An 18983-nucleotide genomic window follows, 5' to 3' on the forward strand; every position below is an offset into this window, starting at 1 on the left:
CTTATTAAAGTTCTGTCTTGAACTATCACTCACATAAAACAAAAATAAACCGAGAAGAAATTTACATAAAACCTATGGATTACAAGAGTTTGAAGATGAAAAAACGAACAATATTCTGGCTTTAAAAATTGATTTAGCATGCAGCTTCTCTTCATAGTCCCTTGATAAAAATGAAATCTCCCTAACAAACACTTAATAAAACCTGTCAATATCTCTGGAAAGAAAAATGACACAAATGCATTAAGTATTAAATACCCTTGGAAAAAGTCACATATTCCATGAATTTTTGATGTACTATCTTGACATTAATGTAAAACCTTGATATTTATAATTGACAGATATTTAATAAAGTATAAAAGAAGATGGCTGCTCTGCAGCATGCAAATTTTCCAGGTTGATCAGAAATGAGAGATACAGACATGTACTTAAACTAAATAAACAGTTAATATGTGTTACGCAGATCAGCTGCAGTCTTATTTTAAGCTCAGACAACAAACCTTTGTGGGAACCCAAAATAAGCAGAATTCATTATTATGTGAATTCTGATTTAGAAACATCTAGATGTGAAAGAGCTTTGAAACATTAACTGTTCAGGAACAAAACACATTTGATTTATAAAGTTGTTTTTTTAGCATCTTTTGAATAATAAAAACACACACACATATATAAAGGTATTTCCCAAAATAATTCTCAAAAGAAACACATTTAACCTAAACAAAGCTTCAAAATTCTCCAAGGGGGGGGGGGGGGGGGGGTAAAGAGGATTAGAACACATAAACGGCCTCTAAGCACACACACTTCCCATCGAATACTCACTCATTTCCACCTAGACTGTCTGTCTTACAGAGAAACCAAGCTGAATACATTTAATAATCACCCTCAATGAGGCATTTAAATATACTAAAAAGAAAGTGGCTCAGTTCATAAAAATGACTCCTAAATACTGTATTTAAAAGAATTTATAGCCTGCTGTAATATATAATCAATTGCTAATTTCAACACTACATACAAGTAGTTCAGTGACTCAGTAATGGCTCTACAGTATCAGGAATGACAAAATTGTACCTAGTTTGTTCTAACAAAAAAAACATTACAGTAAGTATGCAATTAAAATGTTCTAATTAAAATATGTCTTAGACTGTATTTGGCCTCTCCGCTTAAGCATACGTTAAAAGGAACAGTTGGGTTAACTAACTACCGTGTTTCCCTGAAAATAAGACATCCTCTGAAAATAACACCTACTTACAGGTTTCCTTCTGGGTGAAATATAAGGCATCGCCCGAAAATAAGGCCCCCCCCAGGCTCTGTCTCAGAATGAAAATTAATTTACCGTAAACTGGTCGCTAGGGTCGCCCCGACTGGCGTGGCACTAAAATCCCACCTTTAATCATTTCTAAGGGCAAGAAGGAAAAGATTGAACGTGTTTTGGGCGTTTTGATTCTTGAAACTGAAAAAGCCTGGGCCACACAAGCAGTTATAAGGAAATGGGTCGATTTAATGCTGCCGCTTGTTATGCGAGGGAGCCAAAAGAGGTCTGCTAGTCTGGGATGCAGCCAGCACTCACCACGCTAAAGACATGAAGACACTTCTTCACGAAAGAAAAATAGATCAGATAATGATTCCCACAGGAATGACAGCCTATCTCCAGACTCTTGATATTTTTGCAATAAACAAGCCATTCAAAGATAATTTGCGCATGGAAATTAATGACTACATTGAAAATAGAATGGAGAGAAATCAGTGTGGAAACTTTGTGAAACCTAAACTGCAAGAAGTTGTGACTTGGGTGAAGAATTCATGGGAGAAAATCACTGACAGTTGCATTGCAAATGCATGGCAAGCAGGCTACCTTGACGAGAAGTACTCATTTAAAGACAGTGCTATTGCTAAACATGAGAGATTTGGTCCACTGATTCTGAAAGAAATGGAGTCACAAGAAATTCACCAGGAAGTTCAGGAATTGGATTGTTATGATGATGTTCCTGAAGATGATGACATGATTGTCACTGAATAAATGAGTAAATTCTTGATACTGTAGGATTCACAGTTTGTCTGGTTTGTGTTGACAACTACCGTACTACCCTACCGTATACAGGTAATAAATTTCCTTTATTTTCATTTAACAATAAATGTGTACCGTATTCTTCTTCATGGAAAAATAAGACATCCCCTGAAAATAAAACCTAGCGCATCTTTGGGAGCAAAAATTAATATAAGACACTGTCTTATTTTCGGGGAAACAGGGTAGCTGTGACAGGTACACCTAACTCTAGAGATGGCTCCACTTCTTTTTTCTGTAAGGAGACAGTCAGTTACAGACCTCAGACTTGACCTTTTTGTGAGGGCGCAGTTATAAGTTTGGAAATGTGACCCCATCTCACATAACCAGGACATCGCTGGTGCTTTCAATGCTATGAGAAAGCCCTCCGTAGTTCAGCCCAGTGGCACCCTCCCCAGAGCACAGTGTGGATCTGGTCTTAGCAAATGTTAGGTTCTTTGCAAAGTGGGGAGAGGATGAGAGGCCCCAGGCAGCTCCATGGAGTCACCGTGAAGGTCTGGATCGCACCACCCACAGAGGAAGGGCTCAGGGAAGAGCAGAAGGTATTTCCCTACAAAAAGCTGACTGAGGCACGTGGGAGATGGGAAATGAAAGGAAGAAAGCTGACAGCTGACAGGAGACCCAAAGATGGCAGGCAGGAAAAACAGAGCAGAGGCAGAAATAACGGGGGGCAGAGGAAAATGTGCCCTGAAACACCGGCCCCCAGGCAGCTGCCAGAAGCAGTGTGTAAGGCAGGCGGCATGTTTCTAGGTCAGCCAGCCCTTCTGCTCATATTTCACTCTTCGAGTGGATGCAACTCAGTTTAACATCATGACAAATTGAAAATATCTATTGAATCTAGAATTTAGTTTTGATGACCATAAATCAGAATCAAAGCATGGTTCATGAATTTGGCTCTTGAGGGGAAAAATCAATTTTTAAGACTTTTATATTTAAACACAGATTACATCCAACTCTTCAGGGAATTTTCTATCATAAAGTTCTTTGAATTCACTCAATATAATCAAATAAATCCAGGATACACATCACATTTAAATTGTTTGCTTTTCACTTATATTTAATTTTTCTATAACAAGTATTACTTAATAATAAGTTTTTAACTAAGAAAATGAGATTAATGGAGAAATATCAACATGGTTCAATAAATGTATAAAATTACTTTAAGATGGAAGAATTGTTTTCATGGGAAGACACTGAAATCTATAGCCTGCATCCAGTCTAAATTAAATAGAAATTTATATAGTTTTAAAACTCGACTGGTTACAGTTTGTACACCCTGAAGATGGACCATCAGCCAAACTGAGGCATAATCAATCAACATTTTGACTGTCAATTCTTTACTTATTCTACAATATTTACTGTCTCAGAAAAAAGGTGAAGATAGGTTAGGACGAGAAATTCGCTCACCCAACAACTATTTTATTGGCTGACTGTCTCTGAAGTGGAAAGCACTCTGCTAGGTGCTGTGTGACAGGTGGACAGACGGGTGAACATCCTTGGGGCTTCGACATAGGGGCAGCCAGGTAAGTAACTTAAAGAACAGATGATGCAAGAGGCTCCTCAGATCCCCTCCTCAGGGCACCGTCTCCAGCCACCCAGGTTACTCTGCTCCATATCCTCCCAGCCCTGGGCCCTTCTTTCCCAGGCTGACTTCAGCTTGCTAGTGTGTGTGTCCCCACACATTCCATTAACGTTTCTTCCCCACAGTAGGTATGTTCAGTGAGGCAAGGACCGCATCTTTTTTGACCACCAGGAAATTCTTAATGCATCCAAGTAAGGAGTACGCTTCCCCTGACCTGCTCCCTGCATGGTGAAGAGCTGCCACCTGGTGGACAGATTTCCTCTCTCTGGATATGGCCAGAATGACAAGAAAGAATAAAGAAGTGGCAACTTTCCACACCACCATGACCCCAAAAGCGATGAGAGAGAGAGGGGGAGGGGGAGGAGGGGGGGGAGGAGGAGAGTGAGGAGGAGGAGGGGGAGGAGGAGGGGGAGGAGGAGGGGGAGGAGGAGGAGGAGGAGGGGGAGGAGGAGGAGGAAGAGGAGGAGGAGGAGGAGGAGGAGGAGGAGGAGGAGGAGGAGAAGAAGAAGAAGAAGAAGAAGAAGAAGAAGAAGAAGAAGAAGAAGAAGGAGAAGAAGAAGAAGAAGGAGGAGAAGAAGAAGAAGAAGAAGAAGAAGAAGGGAGCAAGTAATCCAATCAAAACCCAGGTAATCTGGTTCCCACATCCCCGTCAAGAGCTCTGCCCACGTGGGCACTCCTGGCAGAAACTCCCCACAGGCTTCCCGAGAAATAGCTTTTGGTCCCTTTTCCTTCTTGCTTCCATCTCTCATGAACAGAATATTTTCCCACCATGTAGGGGTCAAAGAATCTTTTCTTTTTCTCTCTCTTCCTCTTTACCCCAATCTATCTTTCAGAACATTTATTTAAGTAAGCTCTACTCACCCTAGCCAGTTTGGCTCAGTGAATAGATCATCAGCCCGAGGACTGAAGGGTTCCACGTTCGATTCTGGTAAAGGACCTGTACGTCTGTTGCAGGCTCGATCCCCATGCAGGAGGCAACCAATTGATATCTCTCTCACATTGCTGTTTCTCTGTGTCTCTCTCCTCCTCTACTCTCTCTCTCTCTCTCTCTCAAAAAAAAAAAAAAAAAAAAAAAAAAAAAAAAAAAAGGAAAAACATTCTCAAGTGAGGAGTAACAAAAAATAAAAAATAAAAAAAGAAATCACTACTCTATTTTTAGAATCCAATGAGGAGCAAAATGATCAAGTCCCTCAGTCCTTGGTACCAGACAGTCACCATTTCCTCACCACACTCCAGCTCACCCAGCACAATGCACACCTGTGAGAAGACTAGCCCGTGACTTCCGGCGCCATCTCAGATCACCCAACCCTGTGGCTCGGTTTCCTCACCGAAGAAAAGGGGGCCAGACAAGCACCTTCTATCTTCTAAGACTTAAATCCTTTGTTTTTGCCTTTTGACATGCTTCCCCAAAATATCTCATCTGCTGAGAAACTTAAGGATTCTAAATCACGATCACACCTCTCCTTTGCTCCGCGAAGACGGTGGACAATTCCCACCACATGACCAATGCTTATTCACAAGGTACACATTCTTGCAACCCCTCCAATTTAACTAGAAATAAACAGAATGGTGAAGGCAGTTACTGTTTTAGAAGAACAAATCTTTATCAGAAAAGCAAGCAAGAACTTATTATTGGCTTCACAGTATTTTTTTCACTCAATTTTAGCTGTCAGTGACTCAGGATGAAGACTTTGGACTCTGGTTAAATTATCCACTAGTGTGATCAAGTCACTGTTCACTGAGAGGAGAGCATGCACACAAACTCCTGTCCCAGGAGAGGAACTGTCAGGGTCAGTGCATGGGGAAGCTCTCTGGATCGCCAGGAGAGAGTAAGAGAGAGAGAAAGAGACTGAGAGAGAAAGGAGGGGCAGTGCCATCTGTTAAGTACTCTGAAAGGAACTCAAAATTTTAAAAAAAAAATATATTTCATTGATTCTTTACAGAGAGGAAGAGAGAGGGATAGAAAGCTAGAAACATCGATGAGAGATAAACATCAGCCGAAACCGGTTTGGCTCAGCGGTAGAGCGTCGGTCTGTGGACTGAAAGGTCCCAGGTTCGATTCCGGTCAAGGGCATGTACGTTGGTTGCGGGCACATTCCGGGTAGGGGGTGTGCAAGAGGCAGCTGGTCGATGTTTCTCTCTCATCGACATTTTTAGCTCTCTATCTCTCTCCCTTCCTCTCTGTAAAAAGTCAATAAAATATATTTAAAAAAAAAAAAACATCAACCAGCTGCCTCCTGCACACCCCCCATGTGCCCTTGACCAGAATCGAACCTGGGACCTTTCAGTCCACAGACCGATGCTCTATCCACTGAGCCAAACCGGTCTCGGCAGGAACTCAATTTTGAGAACTGTGTGTGGACTGTATAATTAAATCACCTTGATTCCTATAAAATGGCTAATGTTACTAGCCCCCTTGTAGTGATGAGAAAACTGAAGGACAAAGAAGTTAATGGCATGTCCAAGGTTACCTAACTAATAAATGATGGGGCTGGGATAAGGACCTAAGCAACACATTTTTGAAGTTCAAAGCAAAGGATTATTAGTTATCTTACTTTTATAAATAAAGCATAATGGTAAATACATTTTCTGATATGGTAAATACATTTTCTGGGGGGTGAAATTCTAAAAAAATGGTTGGTAAATATTGCTCTCATTTAAAATTCAGTGTAAATGTGTTTGAAAGGACATTATAAAGCTTAGAGGCAGACAATATTAGCAAAACTAAGACTAAATCTATTACTTCCCAAACCACCAGAAGAGACACCATATTCAATTGAAGTTCCTGCCTACCGTCACGAGATCGCAGCCCTGGATGTAACCGGAGCCCAGCTAGCCCAGCTCCCTGCGTTCTACACGTCCCAGAAAACCGTCCACTCCAAATGCATGCAGGGTGGTGTTCCTTTCCTTCACCCAGTTTAAAGACGGGACTCACACCTGGAATTTACTTTCTGGTCTTCTCTTCACTAGAATTGTGTCACGTTGGTATCCCAAGAAGCTCCAATATTCTATTATGTGGAATTCCTATCACTTTCCTGATATTTCTGAAAAGCCTCTGAGATACTCTACAGCTTTATCAATCATAAAAGTAGCATTATCTCCAAGTTCTGACAGCTTTCTGCTACTTTCAACTCTCCTAGTTGTCATGTTGTTCGGGAAATGAGCTTTGGACCCTTAAATGCTTTGCCTTTAAGTCTGAAGGAAGCTGAGTAAGTGTGTGAGTGGCTAGGATGCGACACAAAACCTGAGAACTGATATGTGTCAGACGCGGGTTCGGATAAGGAAGGCCAAGTGCTGATTGAGTGAGTCAACTAATTCAGGACTCCCACAGCTGCATAAAGCTCCCAGTGCCCAGTCTTAGGCACTTCGCAGGAAGATCCATACATCACAATGTGCTACTCTGTTACCAGCTGCTCTGAGTAAATCCCAATGATCACACAACTGGGTGATTCCGGCTGCGGGTCACAGGGAGGCGGGCAGGACCCATGTCTGAGAACACAGCTTTGAGTTCAGTGTTTCCAGGCCCATGCAGGCATATCTGTTGGCAGAATCTGGGGACACAGCTCTGGGGTCAGTGCGTCTGTGGGCAGAGTCTGGGGACAGCCAGTCCTGAGAGTGCTGGTCCATTCTCCATCTCAGGACTAGTCTCGGTCTTTCCTCTTCTCTACTGCCTGTGCTTACACTGTGCTCAAAAGGTACCAAAGAGAAAATCCCCAAAACTACTTCTCTGGTCATCAAGGGTGGAGCGGAATGATGTTCCATCTGAAGGAGAAGTGAGGTACAGAGGCCACAGAGCATGAGGTAACTCCACTTCAAATTGCCAATAAAGAGCTACTGCTCAGAAAAGTCTAGATAACCTCTTTGTATCTCCTGAAGGGAACTTTCAAACATATTATCCTGAGATTTAATAAAAAAAGCAAATATTTTAGCCTTACTGGTAAACCAATCCCATTAAAACCACAATGAACTGAATTATAACATTACATTAGAGTCAAACAGAATGTTGTTATAGCAAGTCAAAACAACCACTTGACTAAGCAAATGTAATTTAAAATGTCCGTGTCTTTGGGTAGAGTAGCTGAGAGCTTTCTTTTTCAATATATATATATATATATATATATATATATATATATATGATTTTATATTCATCTTCAGTTGATAAAAAAAAATTCTCTTTCATTCCACTAAAAATCTAAAATGGGTATCGAACTCTTTCAAGCACTACTATACCCCTAGAACATAAAAGTAAAAAATAAATAAATAAATAAATAAATAAATAAAAGCAGACACAAAGATGTCATCAATAATTATTGTCTAGTTTCCCAATAGTATTAAAATTACTTAGGAAAACATACAAAATAAAGTCTTCTATAAAGCGTTCTTAGTCTACCTAGGAAGTCAATAGGGTGTGACACTGAGGAGGAGGACAGGGAAGGCCAGAGTGTGAGCGCCACCAGCTTCCAGCTCGTGAGAACAGCGAGTGATGTACGTCCAGAAAGTACAGCCAAGAAGTACGTCAGAAAATATGAATCTCACTACTCCTTTTCCATAACAATTACATTTTGCCTTATAGCTTCTTAATGAAATGCCTTACTGATCAATACTTAAGAAGTGGATTTCACTCTCATTTTCATCAGAGGAAACACTATCTCATATTCTAAGAATACCATTTTGTTGGAGTAGTCGATATGTGGAAACAAACTGTCAATGAAAGAAGTTTAATCAGTACTTACCTTTTCAGCACCACCTATAAAAGAGATCGTTATTGAATTGTTCACTAGGAACAGAAAGCAAGAAATCCAACTTAAGTCACTTTTGATATAAGATGTCTTTTGACTATAGTCACAGGTGAGAAAAGACTTCAGAACTGGATTTTGAAAACCAGGTCTCACCCCTAGCCTGAACTCCTGGAACTTGGGGAACACTTAGAATGAGCTGGAAGGGTAAGGCTGAAAGTTAGGAAGGGCCCCGAAATCGGTGAATGCTGCCCCCAGACCTATCAGAGGGCTTGCCACTGGCAGGGTAGAGGGGAGGGGCCAGGCTGAGTGTGAAATATTCTTTTTTTTTTTTTTTTTTAAATATATTTTATTGATTTTTATACAGAGAGGAAGGGAGAGAGATAGAGAGTTAGAAACATCGATGAGAGAGAGTCATCGATCAGCTGCCTCTTGCACACCCCCTACTGGGGATATGCTCGCAACCAAGGTACATGCCCTTGACCGGAATCGAACCCGGGACCCTTCAGTCCCCAAGCCGACGCTCTATCCATTGAGCCAAACCGGTCCCGGCGAGTGTGAAATATTCTTGATAAAAGCCAGGGTTAAAGGCAGAGGTGGACAGGACATTGTTTCAAAGGCACAGGGATATTCTGTAAACAAGAGGATAAAACGGGACAGAAGGAAAGTCTGAGAATGAAGGGAAATTAAGAGACAGCACAGAGCAGTGTCACAGGCACCTGCCAGGGCTCACCTGAGCTCCTGGGGAGGACTCTTTCCCAGGGAGACAAGAAACGGGAGTTCATGTCACAGGCTCTGAGTTCCCTCAGGGAAGAAGGCACAGAGGAGCCTGGGAGGGCCGGAGCTAGAGACTGAAACAATACCCGGGAATGAGACAGGCCGGGGAGACAGGCCTCTCTGGCCAGGCTGACCTTTGGCTCACCTTGGAGTTCATGGTCACCCGGACACTCGGAGGAAGGGGACTGTGAGAAGGACATGAGCCTGTTAATTAATGACAACTGTTGCCTCTTTCATAGGAGACATGAGGCACTCCGAGTTTAGATTTAGTTAGTCTCCAACTCCTCAGACTGAGGAAGGTGGCAGAGAAGAGAACTCTTCCTCAGTTATGCAAAAAGAAAGAAATGTTTCCCCATCTGCACTTCCAGGCACATAAAATAAAGTGACATTTCTAACACAGGTTTGTTGAGATCATTAGCTCTGTCAATTAAGACTTTATGCTCGGCAAAATGACCATTGTGTTTTTTTTCTATTCACCTATTAATTCTTTAAAAAAGTAGCAAAATCTAGAAGTAATCTTATTTATCCCTAAAAAATCCTGATGTGGAAAATAGTTCCCCCCAATATCCACAACGAACATTTGGTATTCCTTTCCAAATCAGATAATTTATGCCTCGAACTGAGTCACTTCACTAAACCCTAAGCCAGTTTAAGACCCCTCTTCCTCCAAACTTTCACATGCCCTCCAGTAACCTGTGAATTTCTAACACAGTCTGCAAAATACCTCCATGCACTTCATTTTAAACCATGCTCAACTGCTCCTGAGGTGCTCTGTGGCATTCAGTCACTCACTCACTCATTCAATAATCCCTGATGGAGTGCCCGTTCCTGAATGAAATGCTGGGCCAGGAAACGGAAAACAAGTCAGCAGTGGGTCTGCCCTCTCATGGCTTCCTGTCTGATGGAGGCCGATGGGCTGAGAGGCAGAAAGGGCCCCGCATGGAGAGCTCCAGTGATGGCAGTGCAGGAGAAGGCAGGCCGGTTCCGGGAAGCTGCATTGGCGGGAGAGGCTCGAAGTGGGAGGGCACGGCCCAGGGTGCAGCAGATGGTGCCTTGCACAGGACAGGGCTCCATCTCTTCAGCTGGAAAATGAAGACAGGCTTGCTGTCTTTAGGGCCATTGATAAGTTAGCATCCTACCAGGGAAAAGGCTTTCAATGTAGTAGACTGGTCAATGAACAGAGATGATGAAGAGGGTCTTCTTTAGGGAAAGTACTCAAGCACAGGATGAATCCAAATTAGACAAGGGAGTGGAGGATGGGCAGGCGGCTGAGGTTTGCCAGTGGGCTGGCTGTGACTCGGCTCCATGGGATCGTCACTACAGGACCCAGGTACCCAGCAAACGTCAGAGCCTTTCTGCCTCTCAGAAAAGGGGAAAGGACGTATTGGCAGGAAAAAAATATGCACAAGAGAGGGAGCAGGTGAAAGAACCAAGGTATGTGGTCCCAGGGAAAAGGGCTGGTCTGGACAAGGACAGAAAAGTGAAGGAAAAGGGGACAGGTGAAGGTAAGGGAAACGCCAGGAAGGATGGAGGGAAGCCAAAGAAACTTCAGTAGACAAAAAACCTCGATTCTCTCAAATTAGGGGCAGAAGACTTTGCTTAGAATGAGGGGCACTGTTTTATGATTGTCATTATTTGAGGCGAGATAATTTCTTGGCCCTTTGCCCCTGATTGTATTCAGAGTTCACTCAGTCACTGGATAACTAATATTCTACTTCAGTCCCAAAATGACAGCTTTCTGAGATCCGAGCTCTCAGAATAAAGACACAACATCAAATCCAACACAGGCACCCATTTGAGTCACTTCAATTTTCAGTTACTTATAAAACACAGGCAATCTGAAGGCCTCCACACGGCCTCCCACTGCTTCTGAATTTATTTTGCTCTCTTCAGGGCAATACACCTGTTTCTGTTCTTTGAAATAGATGAAAACTGTGAGGCATAAGGAAACTGTAAGCTCTTCCGGAAGACTGTGATAGCATGCACGTTGCTCTCCCAATACCCTGCAGTCCAAGAGGCTACCTGTTTCCTGTTGCTGCATCCATACCTTCAGTCTAGACATCCTGGCCCGAGAGTGGAGCACAGAAAACATCATTTAAAAAAAATATTTTATTGATTTTTTTGCAGAGAGGAAGGGAGAAGGATAGTTAGAAACATCGATCAGCTGCCTCCTGCACACTCTTCCTCCCCCCACTCGGGATGTGCCCACAACCAAGGTACATGCCCTTGACCGGAATCGAAGCTGGGACCGTTTAGTCCAGAGGCCAATGCTCTATCCACTGAGCCAAACCGGTTTCAGCAGAAACACCATTTTTAACATGTTTCCCAGGTGACTTATGCTCTAGTTGAGTCCAGGAACTGTGTTTACTGCTAGCTTCCACCAAGCAGAACAGTGAAGATCTTTGCTGATTAAACCCCTCCCTGCACATACACATAAGGATGGCAAAATGCAATCTGGGAGAAACTAAATTTACACTAGGGTTTCTGGCCCCACCTTTGTCCAGAGCTTCTCACTGAGGTTCTAAGATACCAAACCTCAGCCAAATCAATTAAATAAAACATTTTTCTTCTTAAATTACTGTGTATTTTCTAATATTTTGCATTGTATGAATTATAACTTAAAAAATAATTTCACTCAACAAAAATGTCAAAGGAGTCTCTCTTAGTAAGGCCAAGACTCCAGCCACAGTCCTGTTTCTCAGGATCTCTCTCATCCAGTTTTGGCCCTGCCCTGCCCTGCCAATAAGGACAATTTACTCAGCAAACATTATTCCATGCCAAAGACATCAAGTAAGAAGCTATGGAAACAAAAGTGAAGAAAGTCTGCTCTCAGCCCTGCAGCTCAAATGGCCGTTAAAGAAATGAGTGAAATGAAGCAGGTGACTCATTGATGAACAGTTACTTCCAGATCTGCTGAGCAGGGAAAAGGCAGGTAAATGATGTGCATCTTTCTTTCCCACAGCAGATCCTCTGTGACCCATCAGCCCCATTCAAGTCATAATGCTGATGACCCAAACACCTACTTCAGGAACTAATCACACCTGTTTTCAGAGCACTGGTCAGTTTGTGCAGAAGAAGATCTGACTCAGTGAGCAGTATCTGAATTTCACTATTATCCAGATCAACTCTAGCAGTAGCAATCCTATCTAATAAAGATAGAATATGCAAATTGACCACAACTCCATGATGACAAAGATGGCAGCGCCCACAGCCAATAAGGAGGGAATATGCAAATTGGCGCAACAAGGTGAGAGGTGGAAGGCTGCTGCAGGCTGGAAGGGAGGCAGAACGGTGGCTCTGGCTAGAGTGCAGGCGGTGCCAGCAGCCAAGGGAAGAAAAGCCTATTTTTGCACAAATCTTCGTGCATCAAGCCTCTAGTAAAAATAATTACTAGTGCCTAGTACGGGGCACATAAAATGCCCTAGGTAGATATAACCACACAGTAACCCTACTGGATGGGTGCTACCATCACTCCTAGTTTCCAGATAAAGCCCAATGGCCCAGAACAAACTGCTCCAGGCCCAGCTAGCAGTGGAGGCATTTCAGAAACCATTCACCTAACCACCCCAAGTGCTGTCTCTGTATAAAACCTATCACAGTAAAATGTTTTTTAGCTGCGTCTGCCCACAAAGCCAGCAACTTACATATATATGAAGATTCGTGCTTCATAAAGTGCTCTTACCCTTCTCATTTAATTTTCCCAGTACCAACATACGGCAGTGACTGACACCTCCATCACTGGATGGGAAAAGTGAGGCTCAGTGACCTGCCATCTTTTAGTTATTTAAAGGCAGAGCTGTAACTCAAAACCAGGTGTCCTGATTCCAAAACTGCATCCTTTCCAGTGCATAACACGAATGCAGAAAAAGGGGGACTTGTGGTGCCCCAAAACAGCTACATGTATTTATTTATTTATTTATTTATTTATTTATTTATTTATTTATTTCAGAGAGAAAAGGAGAGAGATAGAAACATCAATGATAAAAAAGAATCATTGACTGACTGCCTCCTGCACACCCCCTACTGGAGATCAAGCCCACAACCCAAGCATGTGCCCTTGATTGGAATTGAACCTGGGACCCTTCAGTCCATAGGCTGATGCTCTATCCACTAAGCCAACCATCCAGGGCGCAACATTATTAAGAATTTTAAAACAAGAGCTAAGCATCTAGTCCTCTATCAACTGATCCTCTTGCCAGAGTCAGTGTCAACAGGAGAGTGATTACTGTTCCAAGACATATACCAGACGAGGTGATATTTTTCCCCATCCGACCACTCTTAAGCCACAGATTCTTCTACAAAATTAATTTTAATGTAAAAATACTAGTAATGTACTTGACATGACCCATAAACATGGGGAAAAGGTCTTAGAACTTTCCATCCTTGTCATTTCCTGAAGAACAGCTCCCACAAGGTTCAATGACTTCTAAAAGTACTTCCTCCTCCTCCAAACTATCCTAAAACATCTCAGGGTCTGATTATTTAAGTGGTCAGTTTTATGGAAGACCTGACAGGTGGAAATACAACTGAATTACAATGGAAAAAATTCCCTTCTGGCTGGCAAATATCTAGTCACCACATTTACATGCAAAGAAGCAGGTAACAGTCTGATAAAAAACAAAACAAAACAAAAACACACTTCAGAGTCAATTTACTTTATGAATTGAATCTTTTGTGAATTTTTCATTATGGTTGTAACCTGAAAGTTAAAAGGCAACAAGAACTCTAAATTAAGGTCTTAATCATCAGATTAAAGGGAGAAACAAGTCTCCCATTTCTACAAATACCTGGCCACTTCATACGTCAAATATTGCTTTTAAGCCACCAAATACCAAAACTTTAGTTCTATATATTAATACTAGAGGGCGGACAAAAATCGTACACCTATGGATGAGGACAGTGGGGGGTAAGGGCAGAGGGTGGGGTGAGAACTGGGTGGAGGGGAACAGTAGGGGAGAAAGAGGAACAACTGTAATAATCTGAATAAACGTTTATTAAAAATTAAAAACAAACCAACAACAACAAAAACACAACAGCACAAGTTTAGAAGCACAGATGTGGAAGAATCAAGATTTCTCTTCGTTTTCTCAACATGTATACGAGAGTTAGAGAGGGACTACAGACTTAAATGTCAAAGGTAAAGCAAGGCTTCCAGAAGCAAACATACAAGAACACCTTAATAATCCGGTACCAAAAGGTTTCCCAGCCTCAGCAGTTCCGAGTTGGCTGGACCCTGCTTAGTTGTGAGGCCGTCCTGAGTGCTGCAGGGTCAGCAGCATCCCTGGCCCAGTTTGACGGCCAAAGGGCAAATTGATCTTGGTTGAGAACTTTGGGCTAGACCAGTGGTCAGCAAACTGCGGCTCTGTTGACTAATGAGTTTGCAGACCACTGGGCCAGACAGAGAGTTCTGGGAGGAGACAGGCATAAAACTGTCTTATAAAGGACACACATCAGGAAGAAAATGCCAAATTATAAATAGGCAATGGAAGGAGGAGGGGGGCGGGGAGTTACTAATATTTACCGTTTCTGTTTGAGGTGATGAAAATGATCTGGAGATAGACGGCGGTGATGGTTGCACAACATTATGATTTAACTACTGCCACTGAACTGTACACTTAAATAAAGTCAAATGTTTTTAATTTTGCATTAAAAACTTAATATAATATACTCTCCCCCAAAAGACACACTGAATTCTGAAGATTTATTATTTAAAAAGTAAAATATATCATTAATCAATTTATACTGATTATATGCTTAAAAGATAATCTTTGGTTATATTGAGTTAAATTCGATATCTTACAATTTTGTTTTAAATGAGTAAAAGATTTGCACGTTTCCCTAAGTAGGATATCCAATTAGCTAATAAGCAAATGAAGACACGCCCAACACTATCCACTATCAACCATCAGAGAATGGAAGTCAGAACTACAACCAGACCCTACTGTGCACTACAGGAATGCCTAACAAGCCCAGTGCTGGCAGCGGGTAGGACAACTGGAAAGTCCAGGTATGGTGGGGTGTCAATTGTTCAGCCACTTTGGAAAGCAGTTTACCAATGTCGGCTGAAGCTTCCTGTAAGATTGCCCAATAAATACCCCAGCAACTGTTCTCCCCAGAGAGTTCCCAAAAGAAAGGAACACCTAAGTCCACAAGACATATACAAGAGGACTAAGAGCTGCTTCATTTATAATAGACAAATGCTAGAGAGAAACAAAATGCCCATGAGCAGGATGGATAAGCAGAGTGTGGAATATGCACAATGGGAAACTACACAGCAGTAAGTTACCTACTCCTACACCCAACAGCACGGATGGATCTCACAGACACTGCATTAAGCAGAAGGCAGAGGCGGGCAAGACTCCACACAGGGGGGATTCTACATACAGAAAGCTTGTCAACGAAAAAAAGTAACCCACGGTGACAGAGATGGAATAGTGGGCACCTCTTGAATAGAGGGCTGGTACTGCCTGGGGAAGGAGATGGGAGTTTCCTACTGTGCTACAAAAGTTCCACAGCTTAATCTCCGTGTGGTTCTTTAGGATAGAAGCTAACCTGTATTTAACAAATGTACATTTTACATGGCTAAGCTAAATCTCAATTCAATAAAACTAAAAGTGGCTCAGTTGGTTGGGGCACGTGTGGGAGGCAACCAATAGATGTTTCTCTCTCCTCCCTCCCTCCCTCCCTCCCTCCCTCCCTCCCCCCCCCTCTCTCCCCCTCTCTCTCTCTCTCTCTCTCTCTCTCTCTCTCTCTCTCAGCATGTCCTTGGGTGAGACCTTAAAAAGAAAAAATAACCATATCTAAAAGTCCACAAGAGTCAACAACCCAAGCTGTTCACCTTTTTACTACACGGGTTACTAAATGTCTCCTACCACTGTTCCTACTATATATTTGTCCTATTTATATTGGCCATTTTAAAGAATAACTGACAGTCAAAATGTCATTATTACTATTATGTAATTCATCAGTAGATACATAGTATTTTTACTTTTTTTTCCTGTTACTTGCCATATACGATGTCTGGAAACACTATAAATAAATCTCATTAAAAAGTTTATAATGATTAATGTTTGGAAATTATTATTGTTTCTCCTAGCAGTTTTTGTCTAGAATTTTGATCCTATACCAACTACTGAAATCTTTCTATTGCCATAAACTATTATTCAAATGTTTTGTCCTTTAGCTTTTCCCTATTTCTAATCCTAAATATGACCACAGCTCACTAACACAAGGGGACTCCATTTCACATCTGCATTAGGTTCACGGACACATGCCCTCTCACAGAAGCTGTATCTAGGTCGCCCCTCAGGTTAGCCTACTTGCCTGTTAACAGGAAGCCAATGCCCTTCTGGTTCTAGAACCACAGCCACTAATCCACATTAGACAAATAAAAAGACCACCCAAGAGCGACGGCTTCAAAACCAATGGTAGCGTTTCTGATATAAACGCTGCCAAGTAAAAACTGGCTTATTAATTTTAAATGACTTCACAGCATTTAAGGGAAAACATGAGACTGACACCAAGATTTTAAAACTCATTAGAGTCAGTCCTGAAATCACTGACACATTTAAATTGAAAGCTGCTCGTCTGACAGCTTTTCGTTCAGACACGCTATTGTGTGCCACCACGGTTAAGGTTGGGTGAGCACTTCCATTAAAACCTTCACTTTCACAAGCTTATAATTCCATAATAAAAATTTGCTCCAGACTTGACTTTTGCATACAAAAGATTTCTGCTTGAAAAATATATTCCAAAGCACAAAATAAACCTGTCTGGACTGAACACTCAGATACAAGATTACTTTTGCTGTGCCCTGGGTTAAAATCAGCTAAAATTTAGGATTGGAAACTTCTTTTCTCAACTATAAAGATCAGAAATAGAGAAAGGTTGATAAAGCCAGTTTAGGAGCAAGGGGAAAAAGAAAACCAATTTAGTCCAGAAACCTCAAGATCATCCTTAACTGTCTCAGAAACTCTTCACATCCAGTTTGTCACAGATAATGTGGATTCTACCTTCAAATATTTCTCAAATTCCTCAGGCCATCATGTCTTCGGGCTTCCCTAGAGACAGGCCATCTTTAAATAAGCAGGCTTCCCCAGGGCTCCCGGACATGCAGGCCAGAAATGCCAGGGCTTGCCGAAGGCCCTCAGGCCTGACTCCTGCCACATTTTTGGCCCGCTCCCTCCCTCCTTCCCTCCCCACACCCTCAGTCTGTTCCTAAGTAAAGGACTTTCGGTTTCGCCCTCACCTTATACATCCAGTACAGGAGCTCTCCTATCGACATTGCTGAATTGCTCAAAGTACAGAGACCCAGCTCTGGTTAATTATGTTAAGAGCATGCTTTACATTTTAAAAACACATTTATATCCATTGATATCTCTGCTGCATTCCAAGTCTGAGAGTGAGACAGGGTAGATTGTAATTTTGGAAACTGAGTTTGAGCCATTTAGGCAGGTAAACAGCTGCTAATACCCAGCTTCGTATCACACTGGCCTGAGCCACACAAGCCACAGGCACCCCAGGGAGATAGATGCCTGTGCCAGACCTGGGGAGCTGGTCCCTGCAAATCTGCAGGGACATCCCTCAGTTCTAGGGTGCTGCCTCTGTTGAGCTCAGGCTGTCTTCCGTCTCCTCACTGCCCCACTTGCCCCAGTTTCACACCTTTACTGACACTTCCCTCAGCCAGACAAGCCTGCCTTTCAAGCCCCTGCTCAGGTACCACCTGATGCCCCAGGCCTCACACAGCAGACACTGCAGTCTCCTAAAGTTTACCAGTTTTCTTTTCCAACATTTCCTGCCAATTATTTCCCTCCCATCTCTACTATAAACTTCCAAAAGGCAAGGACCTCATATTACTTGTCTAGCTCCTTACAGGATCCACCACTGGAAGAGAAGCAAACACTCAAACTTCATTATTAGAAGAAAATAAAAACAGGCATACTGATTCTATATTTTTTCTGATGAGACTAAATGAAAATAAAAATAAACACAGTACCCATATTGTGTTTTCGACTACTAATTTTTAGAACCCTCTTTTTCTTTAGAGTTGAAAGAATTAAATTGATTGTGAAAGGACATTACCTGAATCACGACATGTGACAAAGCTCAAGGACTCCAGAACACTGGTGGGCCCAAAAGGAATGACGTCCAGAAATAGAATTCAGGTCTAAAGTGTCGTCGTCATAGGGCATGTGCCACAGTCGAGTGTGAGGTGGAGACCCAGTCATTTCCAGGACAGGCGGGGAGAGGGTCAGGAGGAACATACACTCAGATGTCTGCACGTGCGCAGGCAGTGGGGGGCCAGTTGCTGGGTGACTCAAAGAGCTCGGTCAGGAAGCCTGGCTGGCAGGGACTCAGCAGCGGAAGGGTGCGCTTTGTCTATAGACGGATCAGGTAAGAAGGTGAAGAACTCAAGGAAGTGAGCATCGGGTGAGGAAGAGGTGAAGACAGAAGCTGACAGTGTTCTGGAAGTACACTGCACAGCACCCAATCTTCTGCAGAGTATAGAAGATTTCGACAGAGAAAATACAACAGCCCATAAAACTATAATATAAGCCAGTTATCTGGAGAGCTTCTAGCTAAAATCCTTAAGGCAGAGGATCTGAAATTCTTCCTCACTGCAAATCTCATCTCATGGGAGAGAGAGGAAGAAAGGACAGGACAGAACAGGACATTGAGGGCCACAGAATCCTACGCAGAGTGATGGCTTGTTCTGTTACACTCAGGACGGCCATCATTCACATCATACACGCTGGCTCCTGAGGCCCCATCAGGTTTAGTACTGGTCCCAGTAGGGACAAAGTGTCTTTGTACAAACTTGAAAACGCTG

At 42.5% G+C, this 18983-nt stretch overlaps 1 protein-coding gene across 2 annotated transcripts in view; it reads right to left on the reverse strand.

The window, feature by feature from the left end:
• SETD3 (SET domain containing 3, actin N3(tau)-histidine methyltransferase) overlaps window positions 1-18983 on the reverse strand; it is a 60401-nt gene that overhangs the window by 18138 nt on the left and 23280 nt on the right. The gene's annotated exons all lie outside the window — the stretch shown is intronic.

This window comes from Pipistrellus hanaki (genome assembly GCF_964339955.1).
Source record: "Pipistrellus hanaki genome assembly, chromosome: 1".
Classification (NCBI taxonomy): domain Eukaryota; kingdom Metazoa; phylum Chordata; class Mammalia; order Chiroptera; family Vespertilionidae; genus Pipistrellus; species Pipistrellus hanaki.